The sequence below is a fragment of the Pundamilia nyererei genome, unplaced genomic scaffold (genome assembly GCF_000239375.1).
Source record: "Pundamilia nyererei isolate P.nyererei 1_Seehausen unplaced genomic scaffold, PunNye1.0 scaffold00105, whole genome shotgun sequence".
Lineage (NCBI taxonomy): Eukaryota > Metazoa > Chordata > Actinopteri > Cichliformes > Cichlidae > Pundamilia > Pundamilia nyererei.
The window spans coordinates 1,334,375-1,342,374 of record NW_005187506.1 but is presented as its reverse complement, the minus strand read 5'-3'; the positions used below and the strand labels follow the sequence as shown (position 1 = coordinate 1,342,374).

General features: G+C 44.4%; 1 protein-coding gene across 2 annotated transcripts in view; it reads right to left on the bottom strand.

Moving 5' to 3' along the window:
* Positions 1–4,632, bottom strand: part of LOC102197777 (poly(rC)-binding protein 4-like) — a 179,750-nt gene extending 175,118 nt beyond the window's left edge. Inside the window, exons 1-2 of one of the 2 annotated variants that reach the window (XM_005740879.1) lie at positions 4,554–4,632; positions 4,225–4,326 (exon numbers count right to left, since the gene is read on the bottom strand). The gene's annotated coding sequence lies outside the window, so the exon portion shown is untranslated. Of the gene's footprint in view, positions 1–4,224; positions 4,528–4,553 lie in introns of those variants that run through there. The other variant, XM_005740881.2, reaches the window with a different exon arrangement.
* Positions 4,633–8,000: the final 3,368 nt, after the last annotated feature.

The window sequence follows — 8,000 nt, the reverse complement described above, 5'->3', positions numbered from 1 at the left end:
TAAAACTGAATTGTGTTCAGACTGAGAGTAAAATTCAATTCTGGCCCACATTTCGGTTGTGTTTACGTCACACAGCTAATGTCCAAAACGTTCATTTTTCTGTGTTTTTAGGTTTTGTAAAATTTAAAGCTTCTAGATAAACATGAAAAGAAAATCATTTAGTATTAATTTATTGATATTTATTTATTTTCTGTGTCCTTTCAATGAATTATTGTCCTTTCGTGATGATGCACATGAATAAATGTGCAGCATGTTCATAAATAGTTTAAATTCTGATAAAGAGTTCAGTATGTTTACAAGAAATCGTTGATTGATCACAAAGCACAGGGTGACATCACCACAGGCTACAGAGGGAGGAGCTGCAAAGATCTGACCCGGTCACGTCCACAGCTGAGAGGCTCACGGGACCAAGTTTCAGGGCCAAAGATAATAAATAAATCATGGAGAATCATCGTTGTGTGGCTGATGGTGGATCCTCATCTCTGTTTTTTTTCATGATGCATCAGAGTTTTGAACATTTCACAGTTGCAAAGCTTCCAACGCAACACGCCAACAACCAGCAGGTCTGCTTCGTTTCTCCAGAGCTCAGTCCTCCCATTCTCTGGGCTCATGTTGGGATTATTTTGGTTAAATTTAAAAAAGTAAAAAAACAACAACAACAACTTAAAAAAATAATAATAATAATAATAACAACAACATATTCACGGGTTCAGGCACAGAGAGCACGTAAGCTCGACACAGAGTCACCACGCAGCCGTCACGGTCACCATCAGTAAGCAGACATCCCCACACCGTTAGTTCCACAAAAACAAAACGTGCGTCCCGGGATCTGCAGGAGAACCCCCCCCCCCGAGCTCGGCTTCACGGTTGATCCACGGTCACGCCAGCAGCAGCCAATGGAAAACTGCATTTCCCGTTCAAGGTGGTGATGTCATCACCTGGAGCCTGACTGAGATCATTTAAAATCTCGATGCAAACGTCTCACATTTTACTGCCTCATTTAGAGTTTAGTTGAGTTTGTATGCATTTTAAAAGGGTCCGTTGGTTCTTTGTAGATAAATAAATACTGTGGTGCATTAGTGATGCTCATATTTAAATATTCAAATAAAGATGTTTATAAAAAGCCTCTTTGGTGTTACTTTAGAGAGTCGATGATGAAAACAATTTAAACATTTAAATGGAATAATTTACTCTGAGTGGTTTTCTTACATTTTTAATTTGAATCCAAAGATTTTTTGGTTTTTTTCCAAAGAAAAGAAAAAAGATCTCAGACTTTTATTGAAATGAATGCGCGCTGATACGACACCCACAGTGCTGTGCAGAAAAATGAACTTCTAACCAAAGGATTTTTGGACTAATAGAGGCGTTTGTAGTATCCGTAAGACACGTGTCTTGTTGATTTGTTGTGCACGTATCATTTAAAACACAAACTCAATCATATGACGCGAGATTTCAAAGCCAGATTTCTGAAAGCGCCGCCAGCTGTTGTCCTTCGTCACGTCCGACGCGCTGCACTAGTTTGTCGGCGCATCAGAGCTGATCTGACAACTTTTTAAGCAGTCTCTGGACCATCTGTGAGTGTGCGATACCACGATCAGCCACGCCAGACTGAAAAGGCATCGCTCGACATCCTCGACTAATCCAGCAGAAAGCAGCAGTGAAGATAAAGCAGGCAGAAGACTGATGTTCTCACCGGAAACTGGCCTCGTATTCTGTAAATGTGAGGCCCGCAGACTGACACGAGTTCACTGCGCTGCTGTCACATCGCACAATAAAGCGGCTTTTAAAGAGCTCAATAAAAGCTATTTGTAAAGACAAAAATAGACAGTTACTTCTGCTGACAGCAAAGAAATGGCTGCAAACCGCTGCGAAGCGCGCCTGGAGAAAAGCCCACAACAGCAGGCTGTCAGCGCTCAGCATCGGTCACACTATTCAACGTTTTATCCTGAAAAATCCTTAATAATATTTAGATTCATGTAATATTTTTACCCATGCCCATGTTTGTTACGGGTCTGTTATTGTAACAGCCTGATGGGTCAGAGGTGATGCAGGATCAGTCTGCTAGTTTGCATCAATTTCCAGAAAAGAAACCTGAAGTCAGATTTACATTTTGTAATTTTTTTTCTTGGAGTCCAAAAGTTCCCAAAAGTATTTTTATTATCCTACATCAGAAAACTAAGCCACAGGGTTTTGGGGAATGCCGGAGCTGCAGATGGGCCTCTGAACGCCCGCGAACAAACTCAAAACTAAACGAAACAAAAGAGAATCCAAATATGAGGAACACCGATGAGACGTGTGCGGGATGAAAACGCCAGAGTCTCAGAAAGAAAAGTATATCTTTACTTGCCTGCGTCTTACTGCGTATGTTGACACAGTAACTTTGTTTCGATTTTGAACAATACAACATAAATACATCAGGCAGTCACTCGAATTCCAGTGAAACAGCACGCAGCCTGCTTCTTATCGTTTCTACCTACAACTCACGGCCGTAGCTGAGAGAATCGGACTGAGCAGTAAATCAGCAGCTGAGAGGTGAGCCAAACATGTCAGCGCTGTGGATAAAACATTAGGAGATCTCTCATAAAAAAGTTAAACCATCTACATTTTTCAGAAGTAGGATCTAAAGCCAAGCAAGCTGGTGTTCCTACGGAGGGCTTCCCAACCAATGAAACGTACCGCAGCACCTCAACAGTCTCATCCGAGGCCCAGTGAACAAAAACCAGCCCGTATGAAGGTGAAGGTCACCGTGCTTTGAAAAAGCCTGATCGTTGCTAGGCTAGCAGGTGCTTTCATCCTGTCTTTTAATCAAGTCTTTGAGAGCTAATCAGCACTGGGATGGTTAATGGGCCCAGTTTATCCTGCAGGGGTTTGTGAAGGTCGTGGACTGGGTTCAGTCACAAGAGCAGAGACAACAGTGTTTGTCTGCAAACACTGAGCGTCACATTAATAAACTGCTTGGTCAGTTTTTGCCAAGCTTTGTTGTGTTTCCTTTTAATATTTCTGTGTAACTCAAACTGTTTGAATCTGCTTGGACTGTCGGTTTGTTGACTCTGAACATTTGAAGCAGTTTCCCAAAACATTTTTTTTCTTTAAAAAGGGAGAAAATGTTGCAGCTTCTCAAACGGTAACTTTTATTTATTTATTTTTAACCATCTGGACTGTTTGGGGGAATCTGTTCCACAGTTTTAGAAATATAATGAATATTATTGCTTTATACCTTGACTGTGACCTGCTTCTAAAGTGCTGAGGGGAAAAACATGATCACTTCTCCCTCCTGTGAAGGCGGGAGAGCAGACACTGCAAAAGGTGAATAATCACAGATCGAGCCCACAGATGCTGCCTCCTGTAGAGATGGATATTTGCATATTTCCCACTGAAACACATCCCGGATCACTCTGACTCTTTCTGCGTGAGCTTACTTTCAGCTGAGGATTATAGCTCTCCAGTGAGGACACAACGAGATCAGACCATAGCAATTACTGAGCCACAGGCCCCCATAATGACACTAACACCCACACACTTCTGCACACACACAGAAGCAGAAGGTAGGATGTGGTTTGAGCGTCTTGTCTCCAAACAAGGCTGCTGATGTAACAACCGAACATCTGTGAGCCTTGGAGCAGAAGCAGCCATATGCCACCCAAAATTCTGGAGGAGATGGTGGGGGTGTAAGTGGGGGTGTAAGTGCTGGTGTAAGTGTCTTCTATTAGAGGGGTCGATATGAGAGTGGGGTCAGTGGAGCCTCCGGGGGCCCACCTCAGATTACTCCGGTGAAGAGCGGCCAATCATTTCTACTCAAATCACAGGCAAAAAGTCCTGTATGAGCGCGACCCCGTCACCTCTGCAGGCGTGCACGGCGGCACGCGGACTGTCCAGCAGTGAGTGAAGTAAACACGGGGGGGGGGGCGGATCCAGCGATGATCGTTCCCAACAAACGGCTCGGATCCAAAGAGCCACCCAGCGCGCGCAAGCAGTGTCTCTCTCTCCCCCTCTCTCTCTCTCTCTCTCACACACACACACACACACCGCTCAGTTCTGTGCAAGTTAAAGTCAAACAGCCCGAGCACAACACCAAAGCTCCCACCGGTAACCCACTTCACGCGTTGCGCGTCCACACGAGAGCCCGGCGCTGTCTCGCGTGCGCGTGGCTCAGCAGCACGAAAACATTTTAAAGAAACGCTCGAAGCGAAACAAGATGAGGAAGGAAGGAAAGATTTCTCTTACCGTGCAAACGAGGAGGAAACGAAGGAGAAATTATAAATCCTTAGTTTGTGCCCGCATTGTCGGACGGAGGAGGAGACGAGGAGGAGGAGCGGGCTGCTGCTGCTGTGAGGAATAATCCGAATGTCAGTGACAATAAACCGGAGAGCAGAGGAAGAGGAGGAGGGGGCGCTACCACGTCCAATTAGAAACAGTGGGATTGATTGTTGCAGGAAATCAGGCAGTTAGTGTTCAGAGCAGTTCCACCCAGTCAGGATGGAAGTGAGTCGCTGAAGACTAAACACTGCCCCCTTTACATGTGATTCATAGAAATAAGGAGATGAGAAGCTAACCGTGAAGATGATCCCAGTGACCAAAGCCGGCCAGAGTTTTCATTCAGGCTCGCGTATGACGCACAGACTTCCTCCACTGTGCTGCTGAAGTCCACTCTGTGATGTGTGGAGCTGAGATTAGTGGGGCTGATTTCCATATTCAAAGCTGCTACACTCAGCATCTGCCTCCAGCTGCTGCCATCTAGCGTCGGTATAAGGTCATTAAACCGGGAGGAGTTACTGCTCTGGGCCCTAGCAGTGAATTCACAGGACATTTAATGCCAGCTACATTTACTGCGACCCTACTGTAAAGAAAATATACACAAACTCTACAATAACTTTACAATAATTGCTTGCAACAGACTGTCGACCTGTCCCGGATGTAGCCTGCACCTCGACCTATGGTAGCGGGGATAGGCTCCACCCCCCCGCAGCCCTCATAAGGATAAGCGGAAGAGAACGGATGGATGGATGCTGTAAAATCCAGTTATAGCAACGTTTTGTAAATGCCGTTAATAGTTTTGTTAATTTCAGTAAAGTTACTGCAAACACTTTTTCCAACAAATGACTGGCATCCACGATGATCCATCCACGGTGCCTCTGTGTTCTCCCTGCCTGCATGGGTTGCGTGGCACACTGGCTTCATAGATGTGACGTCTCGGATACACAAGTAACAAGTAAACCTAATTTTAAAGTTTTTTTCCTTTGTTTTTTAATTCATGCAGTTTTTTATGTCTCATTCATTACTGATTATGGCTCCTGAACCTTTTATTTAGACGAGGGCTTCAAAATAACTGCCTGGAGATGTTTCAGTTATGCAGACAAATTGCAAGACGACTTTTTGACTTCTTTAAAGACCTGCAAACAGCACGTTTCCAACAACTAGTAGAAGAAGCATTGTGCTAGATACTGTTATTATTCAAAGAGCGTGAAAGTGTGCATTACAAACCACATCTAAAAGGTGTGTCACACGTGATGGTCACGTGTGAAGCCTGTGGGTTTGGAGTTATGTGCACATTAAGGTCAGTGCACCAGAACAGGATCAAGAAAGGACCAAAATATAAATCTGATGACTTTTAAAATGGGTTTTTTGTCAAATCAACATCCGAGTGAATCCCAGACAGACAGTGCTCCGTGTGAAATATGAGTCAGTCAAAGTGGAATATTAAGTAAAATAATATTTTTTATTTAAAAACAAAAAAGATTAAAATGCTGCTCAAACTAAATGTGCAGGTGAAAGCAGCCCCTCGCTGTCACATCGGCCCACAGGACTGGTTTTCTTTCTTAGCTGCTGTAATGACAGCGCTAGTTTCCTAAGTGGTGCAGTTCCTCCTCTTATCTCTATTTGAGAAACGGGTGCAGAGATGAACCGTGCACATAACCAGAAGCTCTGCATGCAGTCGCACTAACTTCAGGGTCTGAAAGCAAATGAGAAACTTTATTAAAACCACCAGAATATCAAACCAATTCCAAGTGGAAGCCCCGCCCAGCCAGCGAATTCAGACCCAGACCCTTCATGCTGTGAGACAACAGGGCTGACCACTGGAACACAATGTCGCTAGTTTAATTTCCATCCATCCGTTCGCTTCCGCTTATCCTTTTCAGGGTCGCGGGGGCGCTGGAGCCTATCCCAGCTGTCATAGGGCGAGACTAGTTTAATTTGTTAAATCATTCTATGAAGCATCTTTATGAAATAATGGGCCCATTAGAGTCAGAGATGGGGATGAACTGGAGGATGTTCACTGGCATCACAAATGATTGTCTGATGATTCCTGTGTTCATGATGTCAGAGAGCTGAAGTGGCAGCTTGTGGTAAAGCGTCGTTTACATACTTCTGTGTACATGACAGGTTATTACTGTATGTCTGAATTACAGAGCAGCTCTAAGAGGAAGAATAAAGAGCTTGAGCTCCACAGAGCGTCTGATGGAGGTCACAGATACAGGAACCCACCCACCAACGCACTTAGTCCTGTGACAACAAACCATAAAATCTTCAAACAGGGCCGAGAGATGAGCGGCCACCTCCTGAACCCATAACTGATGTTGGAAATTGTCTCATATAAATGTCTTCTTCAAGGGCTTTCAGCAGAACGACTGCATGTCATCAAAGTCTGCACAATCCAACCATACGTTCGAGTCCGCAGCTGAACGGGAATCAGTCCTTCGTCTCTGAGTTTTATTACCCTGTCATCATCTGTCCTTGAAGCCCCCTCCTCCATCTGACCTTATTTCATATTTTCTGAGATCGTCTATCATTCAGCTCCTGTCGGTCACAATTGAGCCTCACAGTAACCACAGTAACCAAACGCTCGGTGTCAGTGTTTGGAATGAGCGGTGATTCATTTATTTAACTCTCCATAACACAACAAGGCTTTTATATTTTGATTAAAAAGAAGTCTTTTATATTTGGATCGTGAATGATAACACGATCAGGTAACGTTTCATCAGCAGCTTTTCTTTTCTGAGCTGATGGATCTCTCCAACTCTTTTCCAGCTATATCTTTCTAAGTTTGGGCTCTACTAGAGCAGCTTTGCATTATTCATATTGGGCAATAATCCTTTAATATCTTATCCAAGCCATGCTGTAGCCCTCAGCTCATCTTCTGTCTGAAAATAGCTATTTTGGCTCCTCCCCTTTTGAGGCTTCTGTGCCTGAGGTGACCGTGGTAAGGCCATCGCCTCTCTATGACATTATATAAAGCCAAGAACAGGCTGAAACCTGAGCGGAGGATGAGACAGGAAATGAGGAATAAGTCCTGTTTGTCACACAAATACAGGAACACTTAAGAGCACACACAGAGTTAGTGCGCACTGATCGTCCCTGCCTCCACCCAGTCAGCACTCTGACCGAGTGTGTGCGGCTAGTGTTGAAGCGGCTATATCAGGAGCCCTCGAGTGTGTGTGTGTGTGTGTGTGTTACACCTCACAGCTCACATATGAAGAGCAAAACACAGAAACAAAGGTGGGTGTACTCCACCTCTCCACCCGTGGCGTCAGGTGGGCTCCAGCCACGTTTTCTTGCTGAACTAAATCATAATAAAAAATTTTGTTGGTTTTTCAAAGATCATTTAGATTTATTTTACAGGCAGCTGTTCTGATGCAGAGCCAAGTGTATTTACACAAGCTCGACTCCCAAAAACTGCCAAACACAGGTGGTTTAAAAAAAGCTGTTTGGAAAGGAAAGACTGCCCTCTACAGGGAGAAGCTGGCACTGCGGCGTGAAAACCTCTCTGGGCTGAACTGTGGATCACCTTCACTGCTTTGACTCCATGCAGGAGTCTCCCACACCTGCGTGCATGGATGCACACACTCTGAGCTCCCTGCAGCTTCAACTACAAATGTTTTTATTCTGACTAAAAGGACATATTTCCAGTCACCAGCTTCTAAAGAAGCCCCACACTTTTACACATCCCATATTTTCTTCTAAATCTTCAGAATCAGAATCAGAATCAGAATGGGGTTTATTGC